General features: G+C 44.4%; 1 long non-coding RNA gene across 1 annotated transcript in view; it reads right to left on the bottom strand.

Annotated features, from left to right (window-relative positions):
* The window catches only part of LOC126937492 (uncharacterized), an 88138-nt gene that overhangs the window by 15881 nt on the left and 56807 nt on the right, over positions 1-15450 (bottom strand). The window contains exon 2 of the long non-coding RNA XR_007719752.1: positions 8455-8573. This is a non-coding gene — a long non-coding RNA (uncharacterized LOC126937492). The remainder of the gene's footprint in view (positions 1-8454; positions 8574-15450) is intronic.

Raw genomic sequence — 15450 nt, forward strand, 5'->3', positions numbered from 1 at the left:
TCAAGTCAGGGAATAAAAATGTTCATATTAAACACACAGTGGCATAAAAGCCATACTTGCCCTCCATTGAGCACTTACAATGCACCAGGCATCATGCTGACTACCTCAGGAACAGGGTCTCATCTGATCCTCTAAACTGCCTAATGAGATAGTTATTGCAATTTCCCTCCATTTCCCAGACGAGAAAACTGAGGCCTAGTAAGGTTAAATTACTTACCCCAATGTCACAGAGTTAATATGTGGGCTTTGAACTCAAGCAGTCTGAATCTATAAGCAGCGGCATGCAAGGACCAGTTACAACTAAGTCACAGGAGAACCCAGAGAAAGATGAAGGTGGGGTTGGACTAGTGACACAGTACTCCTTGGAGGAATTGAGCTGGGCTCTAGAGGAAACATGGAAGGCAGGGGGGGGACAGGAGGGGACAGGAGAGGAAGGGAGGGGAGGCAGGGGACAGGAGGGGAGGGGAGGGGACGGGACGGGAGGGGAGGGGGTCATGGGAGCAGCCTCTTGCTGAAGCCTCCAGAGGACCACAGGAGGAAAGGGGAACTTTCTTAGGGGGAGAGGAAATTGGAAGAGGAATCCCTTTACCAAATGTTGCTTGGAGCCCAGAATTTCAGCCAGTCTGCATAAGAATAACGTCCTACATTTTTAAAGAACACACCATAGTTTACAAAATGCTTGCACAAAACTGTCCTATTTGATGATGACAACGGGTAACATTTACTGAGAAATGTATCATAAACCAGGCACTACACTAGCTCATTCCAGTCTTAACAGGGTGCTAGGAAGTAGGTTGTAGTCTTGTGCCTCCCAGGTGAGAAAACAGAGGCCAAGGTCAGCTAACATGTGGCAACGGTAGGGTTTCAGGTTTGAACCCAGGTCTAACTCGGAAAGGCATCATCCATATAGTCCTCAAAACAACCTGTTTAAGTAAATAGGGCAAGTATTGTTTCCATTTTTCCGATGAAGAAACTGAGCCTCAAAGAGAGCAAGGAAATGAGTAACTTAACTCCACTAATAACTAAACCAGGTTTTGTGTCACCCAGTCCTCAAGTCCCCTCCACCCCACCTCCAAGTTTGCCTTCCCAGGCCTGAGGGCGTCTCTGTCCTGGCACCCCGCCCTCCTGGAGCAGCCAGAGGCCTCAGAGCCTGTGGTTGCTGTGGCCCACAGCACAGCGTGCCCGAGCCTGCAGGGCTGGGCCTGTTATTCCACAGTAGTTGGCACTCCCACGGCAATCCCTGCCAGAGGGCTGGGTCAGGTTTCCTGTCTATCTCCCTTGCCACAGCTGTGTTTTCAATAGGGAAGTCGCCTGCTGCCTCTCCTGGGGGAGGACCACACTCCACCTCCCCTTGCTAAACACCAGGCAGCCCTGTGCCGTTGCCAGGGTTGTGTGAGGATAAGATTAGGAGGGGACCCGCCCCTGTGCAGGCCTGAGCAGCTGGACAACCGCCCGTGCGACATGGGCTTCCCTGAGGCCCAGGCTGTCACCTCGGCTCTGGGAGGCCCTGTGGGGTTGCAGGCAGCAGTGACAGCCGTCCTGCTGCAGGGGAGCCACCTGGCTGTTTCGGAGTGAAAGTCCAGGCTGCCTGTGGGGTCAAACCAGGAGGAAGAAGGAAATAAGAGGGGGGAGGGTGACAGAGACAAGGGGAACGAAGACAGAATCAAGGGAGGAAAAGACAGAGAGGAATTAGGGCCAAAAGACCAACAAGGGAAGGAGACGTGGAACACTCTGGTCCTGGCTTTCCGCAAGTGCAGCACCCGTGCCTCAGGCTCTCCCTAGCTGATAGGAATTTTAATTACACAAAATTAAATTGTATATGACATTTAGTACATTGTGTTCTAAATAGTGTATTAGATTTGAATACAAAGTAAAGGCCATCTTCTTCCACATCCGCCTCCCAAAAGGGTGGTGACTTCATCCTAGCAGAAGTCTCCCAGGTTTCCTCCGCCCCGGCCCCACCTCCCCCCTCCCTCCTGGGGGAGAGCTATTCGCCTTCCTCCTGCCCTTCTGGGGTTGGCACCCAGCTGTTTCTTCCCTCCTCCTCCTCCCTCACCCTCCAAAGCTCCGATCCCATCACCTTAGCCTGTGTTCCACCCCCTGTCAACTCACTGGCTTTCAACATCTCACCCTTCCCTCCACCTTTTATGTCTCTGGGCTCTGTTCCCCACTATTCATATGGTGTTTAAATCCACGGCTTCCTTTCAGAGGTTAGAGAAGGGATAAAAGCTTTCCTTTATGTTTGCCAGTGTTTAAATTGCTTCTGAAAACACCCAGTGGTGAAAACTATGAAAAGGGGACAGTCTTTTCAGCTGATTGTTTATGTAGAACTCGGCAGGGAATGTAAGCAGGGGGGTTGCTCAGTAATTATTGGACTCCGTTCCCCTGGCTCAGGCCCCGCCCTCCCTAACTCTAGAGGTGGAATAGCAGTCCACCTCCCTACGCTGCAGGTTAGGCTGGTGCAAGAGTGCCTAAACCAGGAGGAAGCCTGTTCGTTCTGCTCATGCAAGCCAGGAGGCTCTGGAAACAGGCAAAGTGGGTTTAGCCATAAAGAAATAGGCCAGCCTCCAAATAAAAGGCTTTCCGCTCTTGCTCCATGGCTGTGCCTTTCAGGAGAGCTGGGCTTTCGGCTCCGAAGGCTGCCCTTCTCCTCTCTCCTCCATGCTGTCCACATAGAGTCTCTACCATGAGATACTTGCCGCTGACCAGCTAGGTTCACAGAGATCATTTCGTGCTGCAATCTCACTCACGCCACTTACTTTATCCCAGTAGATGTTTGTTTCGGCCCCTAATTTCCATTCCCTCGGGCCAATAAAGTGACTTGATTCCCTCTGTTTCTGAGGACTCCAAGAAAACAAGGGCTTCACTCTCTGGGAGCCGTAGCACTCTTGGGTTCTGCCCACAAATGGTATCCTCAGGGAAGACCCCTTTGGGCAAACCATTCCGAACAAGGCCCAGAGGCTCCTCTGCTCCCCTGCCCTCCCCACATTCTTCAGCACCTCCCTCCAGTTGCTCAGGAAGCCTCCAAATCCTCTGCCCCTCTACCCTACCTTCCTCTATCCTCCTCTCCAGAGAATCATCTCCAATAGGGACCCCTCTTCTAGGAAAGTAGCTGGTCACAAACAAATTTCTGTGTAAAGGCCGGGCACGGTGGCTCATGCCTGTAATCCTAGCACTTTGGGAGGCCGAGGCAGGTAGATTGCCTGAGCTCAAGAGTTCGAGACCAGCACGGGCAACACGGTAAAACCCTGTCTCTACTAAAACACAAAAAATTAGCTGGCCATGGCAGCACGCACCTATAATCCCAGCTACTCCAGAGGCTGAGACAGGAAAATCCCTTGAACCTGGGAGACAGAGGTTGCAATGAGCCGAGATCGCCCACTGCACTCCAGCCTGGGTGACAGAGTGAGACACCAGCTCCAAAAACAAAAAAAATCTGTATAAAACATTATCATGATGAAGAACATGAATTCGGGTAAAAAAAAAAAAATATATATATATATATATATATATATATAATGTTCAAGCCTATGCTGCTGTCTGCTGAGCATGTGACCTTGGGCAATTCGCTTATATCACTCTAAACTCCAGGACCCTCATCTGTAAACCAGATACAATAATAATAGTACCTGCCTCATAGTGCTGTTGTCAAGATTAAATGAGATTAAATAAAATTATGAGAAGAATTCTTTACAAAGTGCCTTTCACCCAGTAAGCTGTCAGTCATGATATTATTATTGCCCCTGACCATTTATTCAACACTCTTAAACCCCTAAAATGAACAAAGTATGAATCCGCTTACCTCAAGGGTCTTTCTGTTCAATAGAGGAGTCAAATATACAAACAAGTGGACATAAAGCAAAGCAGAATTAGTAAATGCACATGAGATAGAAACATGATATGCTTTAGAGAATAGAGAGATGAAAAAAAGATTACTCTTTCCAGAAGAACAGAAGAGGCACAGCAGTAGAGGAAGCCCATGAGCAAGGCTTTGAAGCATGAGCAGGGCTCTGATTAGTGGAAGCAGATGGTAGGTTCCAGGAAGTGGCAGAAGGGGAGGCATGGAGATGTGACGGTGCAGGGTGTGTGGAATGCACAGATGCCGGTTGCTTCCTCGGGTTTCAGCGCCCCTTCTTCCATCCCAGCAGCCCCAATGTCCACTCAGGCATCCACTGCATTGTGGGGAAAGTCTTGAGGTCAAGGGAAACTATGCAGCAGGTAGCCACTCAGCACATCCCAGCCCACTGGCGACTGGGGTTGGTGCAGGGGCAGAAAGATGTACATCAGAAACAAATCTACTCAGATTGAAGACCAGTCAGAAATGCTGGGGAAAAGTCATTCTTTTTTCTTTTTTTTCTTTGTCGAGATGGGGTCTCACTCCGTCGCCCAGCAGGTTAGAGTGCAGTGACACAATCTCACCTCACTGCAACCTCCGCCCCCTGAACTCAAGCCATCCTCCCTCCTCAGCCTCCCAAGCAGCTGGGACCACAGATGCATGCCACCAAGCCTGGCTATGTTTTTGCATTTTTGGTAGAGACAGGGTTTCATCATGTTGGCCAGACTGGTCTCCAACTCCTGAGTTCAAGCAATCTGCCTGCCTCGGCCTCCCAAAGTGCTGGGATTACAGGCATGAGCCATTGCACTGGCCAAGTCATTCTTTCTTTAGAGACATGAGATGAAGGGCTGCTGGCAACCCTTTTGGGACCATGAGAATCAGGAAGAAATTGTGGCCAGGCACAGTGGCTCCGTTTGTAATCGCAGCACTTTGGGAGACTGAGGTGGGAGGATCACTTGAGACCAGGAGTTCAAGACCAGTCTGGGCAACATAGGGAGACAATATCTCTACAAAATAAAAAAAAAGAAAAAAGAAAAATTGTTTTAATTAGTCAGGCATGATGGTGCAGGCCTGTAGTCCCAGCTACTAGGGAGGCTGAGGTGGGAGGATCACTTGAGCCCAAGAAGTCAAGGTGACAGTGAGCCATGATTGTACCACTACACTCCAGCCTAGGAGATACAGTAAGACTCTGTCTCAAAAAGAAAAAAGAAAAAGAAAAAAGAAAGAAAGGAATTAGATCCTTAGGGAATTGTTGAGCCTTACCCAAAGCCCCACTCTGACACTAGATTTCTTTTTTTTTTTTTTTTTTTTTTTTTTTGTAGAGATAGGATGTCGCTATGTTGCCCAAGCTGGTCTCAAACTCCTGGCCTCAAGCGATCCTCCTGCCTTAGCCTCCCAAAGTGCTGGGATTACAGGCGTGAGCCACAGCGCCCAGTCAGCTGACTCTAGACTTCTTTTGTTCCAGAAGCAAATAAGGGCGTGTATTGTATAAGCCAGTTTGAGCTATGCTTTTCAGTTTCTTGATGTTCAAAAAATGACCCAAAATAGAGTTATAAAAAATTGAAAATAGAAAGGTATTAGAGGGTGAAATCATGAAAGGCTTTCCTTACCCCATTCTAAGGCATCAGACTTTATGTAGGCAGTGGGAAATCCCATTGAAAACTGTCGAGGAAGGAGGTGGCATGATCAAATCTGTTTTAGGAAATTAACTCTGATGGCAGGATAAATGATAGACTGGAAGGGAGAGGGATCAGAAGCAAAACAACAAAAACAACGATTGATTAGTCATGAGTCTGGGCTGGTAAAAGGACATTTTATCAAATATCTCCAGATGTCCACATGGCCTGGAGTAGGGAAGAGTAAGCAAGCAGAGATACCTATGGCAACCTCTCTTATCAGTACCAATGGCCTTCCCTTCACACTTAAGAGCTTAGTGCATACAGCAGAGAGTCCAAATCCTAATGCTATATTACAGTACCTCAGAAGACTACCCAGTTGTCTTAGAAGCTTCAAACAACAGGAAATTTTTAATTTTAAAGCAAAGTCAATTTTAATTTAAAAATTTAACTAACATTTTTAAAAGGTGTGGAGTAGGATGCAACCCCAAAACAATAAGCTTTAACGGAGTGTCTTCACTCCCAAAAGTTTGTGAATCACTGATCTAAATCATGGCGCTCCCAGCACCCCTTCCTGGAGGGGGTGCCAGTCTTGGTATGGGTTCCCAGCCCCCTGGGGAGCTACCAGTGTGCTAAAGCTTTGCAGTGCCTGCGGCCAGGAAGAGGCTCCAGAGCTCCCAGAGCTCCCACCCTCAGATCCACGAAAAAGTGCGAATCTCTCCTGGAGCAATGTAAGTGTCTTGATTCCTCTTCCTGTCACCTTTCCCTGCTGCCCTTTCTGCTGCACTGTTGCAGCACTGGGCTGATGACGCCAGGGCAGCGAAGGTTCCTTGCCCCCCCCGCTGCATCTTCCCCTGTGCTGAAGCGGTGCATGGTAACCTGGCTGCCTGCGTTCTGATGCATTCCCTGGTCTTTCCCACGGGCACACTCCCACCTGCATTCCAAACTGACTCTTTCATTTACATAATTCCAATAGCTTTCAATGCCAGCTTCCTGTTTTTGTAAACTCCTGTACAATTTTTTAGTTTCATAAGAAACAAGGGCCCCAGCTCACAATCACCCTCTACCAACATAATTTATCTGCATCAAAGAAGACAGGGAAGCTTCTGTCCATTGGTTTCCCTTCTTATTTGGAAATAGAAGCTTAAAAAACACCCAGTGGTTTCCAATCCAGAGAGTTGCATATAAGCTTTTGACCTCACTGGTTACTGGCTTCCTGTTAACCGAAAGAAGTTTCAAGCTGAGTCAGAGAAGAGAACCGGGCCCAGCAGTGATTCATTAGTGTTGCTAATGACACCCCTACCGCCACCACCATCACTGCTGCTTCTGCTGGGACTACAGGGGCCTCCATGTTAGCCTGATCCTAAGAGAGCAAGAAACTGAAGTCATTGTCCTGATTTTCTCTTGCAGATGGCATTGCAGTGGCAGCAGTGAGCACAGGCCAAGCAAGACTGGCCTTGAGATGAGGAGGCCAGATGGGCCCTGAATCAGGGTGGTTTCAGGATGCCCAGGAAGGCACTGCTGCTGCAGAATAACTTCCCCCTCTCCCTGCCCTCCCTTTGCACAGTGCCTGAAGATTTCTCCTCCCTCAGAGCTTTTCTGGTCTTCCCGTAAGATACAAATACAGCTTCAAAGGGCTGCTCATACCCTAATATGATTAATGTGATGAGCTCACTTTGGAAAATACTAATCACTTGAGAGATGCAGATGGAAGAGATGCTGAAATTATAACCCAAAAGACTACCAGGCCAGAAAAGAGAGGCAGGAAAGAGATGCAAGTGTCAACTACTTCTCAGTTTTGCCCAGATCCCGGCTTCACTGCAGGGTCATGGTCAGGAGCATCTGACCACAGTACAGCCAGCAGTGCAGGAAGTGCTCAGCGCTCCTCAGCCATGACTCTAGTTTAGGGATTTCTCCCAGTGCCAAGATCCTCCTGAAGGGCTCCAACAAACAGCAACACACAAAAAAAGTTGTTTTAGAAATGCATCTGTAACAACAAAGGGTTCCCAACCTGTCTTCTTGCAGCTAAGTCTGTCATATGCATTATCTTATCTAATCTTCATAGCAACCTAGGAAACATCACTTCTCCTGATTCTACAAATGAACGGTGAAGATGATGCCACAAGTAAATTTCTGACTTAAAATATCATATTCCATCACAGTATAATTGATTAATTCCTAGACTTTAAAAATCAACATATCATTCACATAACATAAAATCTATCATTTTTTAAAGTAAACATAAAATCTATCATTTGTTAAAGTATGCAGTTCAGTGGTTTTTAGTATATTCACTATGTTGTGCAAACATCACCTCTAGCTAATTCTAGAACATTTTCATCACCCCAGGAAGAAATCTTGTACCTATTAGCAGTCACTCTCAAGTCCTCCCTATGCCCCTCTCCCTGACAACCACTCATCTACTTTCTGTCTCTGTAGATTTGCCTATTTGAACATTTCATATTAATGGAATCACAAAATGTAGTTTTTTTGTGACTGGCTTCTTTCACCTCATGTTTTCAAGAGTCATCCATGTTGTAGCATATAATAGTACTTCATTCCTTTTTATGGCTGCATAATATTCCATTGTATGGATATACCACATTTTGTTTATCCATTCATCCATCAAAGAACACTTGAGTTGCTTCCCCCTTTCAGCTATTGTGAATAACACTGCTATGAACATTATTGCACAAGTTTTTGTGTGGACATATGTTTTCAATTACCTTGGGAATTCCTAGAGTTTTTATATATCTGAAAACACAGGTAAGTCTAAAAGAAATGAGTATCAGTTATTCAGCTATGGTATTGCATTCATTACAAGGTATTTATAACATGCCTGTTTTCAATAAGGATTTGCAGTATTCCCACCATGATATCCTATGCCACCTGTAGTACTGCACCTGTCACACTGAGTCTGTTTCCACAACTGCATGGAGTGCTCTTTGAGGGAAGGGACCCATCATATTCACTGTAAACAATTTCTTAAGTATAAGTCGCTACCTGTCTGTGAAGCAGCAGCACCTTCCTGGGCATACTGAAACCACCCTGATTCAGGGACCATCTGGCCTCCTCATCTCAAGGCCAGCCTTGCTTGGCCTGTGCTCATACTGCTACACCATCTGGAAGACAAAATCAGGATGATGGCTTCAGTTTCTTGCTCTTCTAGTATTAGGTTAACATGGAGGCCCCAGCAGCAGCAGCAGCTATGGTGGTAGCAGGAGGGGTGTCATCAGCAACACTAGTTAGCTGGGCCAGAGCTGAATGGATTGGAGTTGACATCTGCCCACAGGACAGCAAGCAGCACAGAAAGTGCTCAGACATGAAAGTTCTCCCCACAGGCTCCTCAGGCAAGAATGGATCAATTAGACCCTCCTTCTCAAGTGGATGGTGGTTGGGAGAAGCCAAGAGACACAAGAGAGGAGGCAGCAAGCAGCAGCCCTGAGGAAGCGGAAGTTCTGGGGTACTGAGAATGATATGTAGTTGTTCAGTAACTGCTGGGCTGGCAGAGAGGCTGAGACAACAAATTCATGCAGCTGGGAGGACAAGGGGCTGAGTCTCTGCCACTACATGAGATCTTGAATAATTTTTCACTTCCCAGATTATGTTCCACTCAACATGAAAAGAGCATATCTTACTGCTTAGTTGCACTCTCTCTGCCTATGGATAGCTCATAGATGTCTTTTTCATTGTTGTGTTTTGTAGAGATGGGGTCTCACTGTGTTCACAGACTGATCTCAAACTCTTGGCCTCAAGGGTTCCTCTCGCCTCGGTCTCCCAAAGTGATGGGATTACAGGAGTGAGCCATGATGCCCACACTCAGCCCGCTCCTCTTGCCCAGAGAGTTTGCACGTGGACTGCTGCTCCCTTGAACCCCTCCTCCAGTCACTTCTCTCCAATAGCAAATACTGTTCCCCTGGTGAATGCCCATTCCTCCTGGGATCTCAGCTCAGCATCACTTCCTCCAGGAGGACCCCTTGGAGCAGTAAAAGCCTCTCCTCTAAGCCCTCACAGCTGCATCAGTGGCTTTGTGACACCACTGCTGTAACTGCATCTATAGAATGATTACTTCATTCATATTGACTCCCAGCTACACTAACACTCCATTAAGGTAGAGACTATTTTGGCTCAGCTTTGTATCCCAGCACCTAGCCTGACACCTAGCAGGGCAATAAATATTTGAGGAACAAATGAATTCATTATTTTTTTTCAAGGAAGGAAACAAGTCCAATTTTTAAGTAGTTACGGATACAGGACCTTCACATTGATCTCATAGTAAAAAATCAGAGTGGACTGACAAAATTCAAGGCATATTCAAGGCATGTCCTGGGACCCTTTCCTTCTGCCATAGGAAGGACAGTACCTTGGCATGGGAGAGAAGGGGGTTGGGATCAGGACTGGGCTCACTGTGTGAGGTAGTCTCAAGTCCTTACGTGAGGAGGCTCATTGAACAGCCAAAAAATTGATGAGTCTCAGGTAGGGGTCTCAGGAAGGTCTCCCCTGCCCACCACAGGAACTACTCTCACTATGGGGCAGGTCTAACAGGCCTCTAAGGCATGAACTGGTAGAGTGTGGGTGTGTGCATGTGTGCATGCGTGTATGTGTATGTGTGTGCGTGTTTGTCCTGTACTACAGATTCAGGTAAGGAGCAATGTGTGGGGCTCAGGTGCAGCCCCTGAATAGGGGAAAGTGGAGGGAGGCAGAGAGGGCAGAAGAAAGCAAGCCACTTTGAACACATCCCTCCAAAAACATCCAAGAGAGTTTAGCGTAATAATCTGATTTTGTGAGACAAAGATCCAGAGGGGGTTGGGCATGAGTCCAGTTCCGAATCAATCTGGTGGGCACCTCAGGGCCCAAAAATACTCTCTTTACCAGGACCTGACCTGGGCCACCTGTTATTGGAGCTGTGGAAGCTGGAATCCAGTTCTGATTAGGGCAGAATCCCAAAGAGGTCTTTAAGATAAAGTGGCTGCGAAAGGAACCCCAAAAGAACCATAGGAGTTAAACTACAGAAACCAGTATTTAGTACCATCAAGCTGGTTATTACACAGCTTCAGCCACACGCAAAGGTTTGGCAGGAATGTGAATTCAAAAATCAGGACTGTCAGGCAGCAGGCTTGATACATCAGTTACTACTTCTAGTCTCCTCTATTATCCTCCCCTTCCTGCTTTCAAGATGCAGGCTGAGGAGGAACCCAAGATGTGGCACTGATTTCTGCCTGACATACATTCTCTGGGCCTACTGGCCTGACAGCGTTAGAACGACACAGGGATAAATCAAGAGGAACCGGCATGCTGAGAAAGATGTCAGCAGAATTAGTTAATTCTACTCCCTTGGACTAGATAGCACGTTGAGAGGCTCTGTGATTCCTGAAATCCTGTATGAAAATGATATGAGATCTAATGTTTCAAGGTTCTTTTAGTCAATTTTATCAATAAGCGATGTGAAATACCAGCACTGCTGATAAAATATTCAGAAATTATATTACCACAGCTTTTGACCTGACATCTGTGATAAGACATATTTAAAAATCAGCTCTGGTGGCTTTTAAGACTAAAAGACTGAAAGACATTATTACTGATTTTGCAGTTAATTTGAAGAACCACATCTGATCTTACATTGTCCTTTCTCATCAGATCAATACCTTCAAGTTTATTGTCTGTTAAAATGCTGCAGTACTGCAGCAAATTTACATACCCAATTGGTTCTGTGGCAGTGATAAGCACAAAGTGGTGTTAATGACGGGACTCTGGCCTGTCCTTTGCAGACCGGAGAGGAAATTATTGAGTCTCCTCCAGGTGCATGAGAGGAGAGAGGAATCACACTCTCTCCCCTGCCATTCTCCTCACCTCCAACCTACACACACAGCTTGATTCCTGCTTTTGTTTCTTTGTTTCTCCCATGTGCTTTTGGGAGTACCACTGAATGAGAGTGACCTGAATTATCTACAAGATGTGCTAAAAGCAAATCATCCCCAAATTCCAATATTTTTTACTGTAACTGAAACAAGTCACTTTGATAAACCTTGCAACTCATTCGGACGTTTCAACTTTGTGCTCTGCTCTGTACTGGAAATCACCCGCTCCCCTTTCTGCCACTCCCAGGTGTTCATTTTTCATAATTTTTGCTAACAGCAATCATACCCCTTCCTTGAGCCCTCAGGGTAGACTGAAACTAGATTTAAAGAAGCACATCAGTTCTCCCTACCCCACTCCCAAAATATGTATATAAACACACATGTAAGCACACACACACACATGTTCAGAGCTCCAGGTAGGTTTCCCTGACCTTTTGGTTTGCTAAGGACAACTTTAAAAGCCAAAAAATGACTTGCAAACTTCCTTTATGTTCTGCAAATAAAAATTTCCGCGTGTATATTACACAAATCAGTCACCTACCCTACTTACCCACCATATCAAGTTTATATACAAAGACTAGCCAAATAACTTCCAACAAATGGATTTCTTTAAAAAAAGAAAAAGAAAAAGAAGGAAAATTTTGTTTCTGGGCTTAAAGTACCTTTGTCAACTGGTGACAAATAAAACAAGATTTCAAGGGATTATTAAAGGCCCTGAGGTCAATGCCCTCACTCTCCAGGGAAATTGTTAACTAAATCCTTATAAATGGATTCGATGTCTCACTATCCTCCATTCTGATATTGTTGGTGATTATAATAAAATAGCCAAAGTCATTCAGTCTTACCATCAACAGATGGTGCCTGCTTTTCTCTCATACTTGCCTAAAGGCCTCTGTTACAAACTCAGAAATAAAATGGGAACTTTTTGAAGAAATGTCAAAAAAAGACGCAATAAAAACTGTAATAGGTACTCAGCTATGGTTATTACAGCAAATAGACTCGGAGCACAGGCTTTTGAGCAGGAGCTGACGTTACCACAGACACCTGTGAGTCTATACTGGGGGCTCAGGACTTTCAGGATGTCTAGCACAGAAAGAGATGACTTCAAGAAAGCAGACTGCCGACCCCAAGATCAGCAAAATAAAACCTTCTTATGAAAAGTCTTTGTATATATGTTAAACTAGAAGATTGAAAGGAAAAACTTCAAAAAATAATGATTCTGTAGGATATATTAATAGATTTTATCTACAAACTACCCAAAACCATGGCCACAATGGTTAAATATTATTCAAAGTGCTTTTATTCAGTTCCTTTACCTTTATGATCATGTAGTTATTTACTTAGGCTCAATAAAAATCCATCCTCTTTCCTGTAAGATTAAACTGAATAAATCAAATTTGCAACAATAACCAAGACCCAAATCTCATTTAATTAAGTATGACAAGCCACTTTTAAGGAACAAGGACTATGCTTTACAGGTTGGGGAGGAATGCCTACACGCAGTGATGTGTTGGTAAGTGTTTAACAACCAGCTCTGCAAAAGAAAAAAACGCACTGCATTGTCTCATTTGCCAATTTCTGTGGTATAAATATTCCTGTCACGGCCAATTTTAACATGACATCACTGAATGTGGAGTTGAGAAGACATGAAATAGCACACCATTGTAAAGTATTTCCACCATAAAGATGCAATATTCAAGTTGAATGATGAAGAATCATTAAATAAATAAATACAATAGATGCAGAGAGGCCAGGCACAGCAGCAGCTCATGCCCACAGTCCCAGCACTTTGAGAGGCCAAGATAAGAGGATCGTTTGAGGCCAGGAGTTCAAGACCAGTCTCTGAGCAATATAGTGAGACTTTGTCTCTAAAAAATAAAAATAAAGTAAATAAATGGGCCAGGTGCAGTGGCTCATGCCTGTAATCCCAGCACTCTGGGAGGCCGAGGTGGGCGGATCATTTGAGGTCAGGAGTTCGAGACCAGCCTGGGCGACGTGGTGAAACCCCGTCTCTACTAAAAAATACAAAAATTAGCCAGGCATCATGGTGGGCACCTGTAGTCCCCCACTACTCAGGAGGCTGAGGCAGGAGAATTGCTTGAATCCGGGAGGCAGAGGTTGCAGTGAGCTGAGATTGTGCCACTGCACTCCAGCCTGGGTGACAGAATAAGAATCAGTCTCAAAAAAAATAAATAAATAAATAATAAAGTAAATAAATGAACTTATTTAATAGATGCAGATAAGCTTAAGAGCATAGATAAAAATAAACTGCCATACAATAATTAGTAAGAGATAGGTTTTCAGTATTTATTGCCATTGTTTTAAACATAATTTATTTAATTGTAAATCATAAAGTTTAGTATCTAATAATGGCCATGTTTAACAAACAGCTTACAAAATTCCTATAAATTTAACAATCAGTTCTTGCAAGCCAGTATGAGCCAGTTCCAGCACACCATTCCCAGAAAACTGTCCTGAAACCTATTCTATGGTTTATGGAATATCAGCTTTACAGATAGTAAAGAATTGCCTAGCAAGTTAGGAAAATTACTAATTTGGAGGAGTCTCACACAAACAAAACCTCACAGAAGCAAACTGGACGTTTTTTGTTCCTCAGCTCAGGAAATATACTAATAAGGGCCTGTTAAAGCAAACTAAATACGGCCTGAGAAGGACTCCACATTTCTGTATTTGAGTCCTTGTGGATGAACTGTAACCTTGTAACAGGTAGACAAGATTGAGAACCTAATTTAGGAGTATGCACCTGTAACAATAGCTGAATCTTAGCCAATCCCAGTGGCCATATTCAACCACTCATAGACTGCTAAGTGTTCAAGTAAGGCAAACGCCAACTCATAGCCAGTCCAGCTGTTTCTGTACCTCATTGCCAATTTCTGTATGTCATTTCCCTTTTTTTTGTCTTAAATTTGTTCTGACCATGAGGCATCTATGGAGTCTCTCTGAATCTGCTGTGATTCTGGGAGTTGCCTGATTTGCAAATCATTCATTGCTCAATTAAACTCCTTTAAATTTAATTTGGTTGAAGTTTCTCTTTTAACAGGCCATAAAATAATCTGACACATAAAAGTACATTACAGATATGGAGGATTTACAAGTTAAGTCTCAAACCAGAAGGCTCTGTTTTTTGAAGTCTGTAACAAGGATGTATTGGTGTATTAACATCTCTTATACATGATGTAATTAAAACAAAATTTCAAAAGAGTTATATGGAATCAGAAAAATCTCAAAACAATTTAGGAGGTCAAATCTGCATGCTAGAAAAGAACTTGACCATAAAGAAAAACTGTGAAAACACAAATACCCTGCTGTGCCGCATCCCATGGGGGAGTAGAGGGAGAAAACTACTTTGCACCCAGAGACAAAACAAAACACAAAAACCAGGATTACTCTGTATAATTCTAGTTTCCAAAATATGAAACCCTGAACCATTCCTATGGTGACTCCCCAACGAAAACATCTCTATTCCTAACTTTTGCAATGCTAATGCCTGAATATATGTCTCAACCTTTGTAAATATTAATATCACACAAGAAAAACACTGTTTTTCCACCATAAACAGTAAACTCAGTGATTTGGTCATTTTTTCCTTTAAATACTTGTTGCATTTTTTATTGGATGAGCCTGTCTTTCTAAAGCCTGGATTCCCTTACAACACTCGCTAGAAATAAAGTTGCTTTCTCTTCTAAATGCTTTTGTCTGAGTCTTTGATAGTAACTTGCTTACTTGTCCCTATTTTTTTTGGTCCTACACACCTATTGCTATGATCTGAATGTTTGTGTTCCACTGAAATATGTATGTTGAAAACTTAATCCCTAGTGTGATGATTAAGTGATTAGGTCATGAGGGTGGGGTCCTCATCAATGGGATTAGTGCCAAGAACTGTCTTGCCACCTTTCAACATGTGAGGACCCAGCAAGAAGACACCATCTATAAGAAATCAGGCCCTCACCAGACACCAAAGCTGCTGGCATCTTGACTTTGGACTTCCCAGCCTCCAGAACTGAAACATCAATGTTTGTTGTTTACAAGCCACCCAGTCTATGGTGTTTTGTTACAGCAGCCCAAATGGACTAAGACACCTGCTCCCAGTCATGGCCATGTATTAATAGCTCCTATCAGA

The sequence above is a fragment of the Macaca thibetana genome, chromosome 1, assembly GCF_024542745.1.
Source record: "Macaca thibetana thibetana isolate TM-01 chromosome 1, ASM2454274v1, whole genome shotgun sequence".
NCBI classification, from domain to species: Eukaryota; Metazoa; Chordata; class Mammalia; order Primates; family Cercopithecidae; genus Macaca; species Macaca thibetana.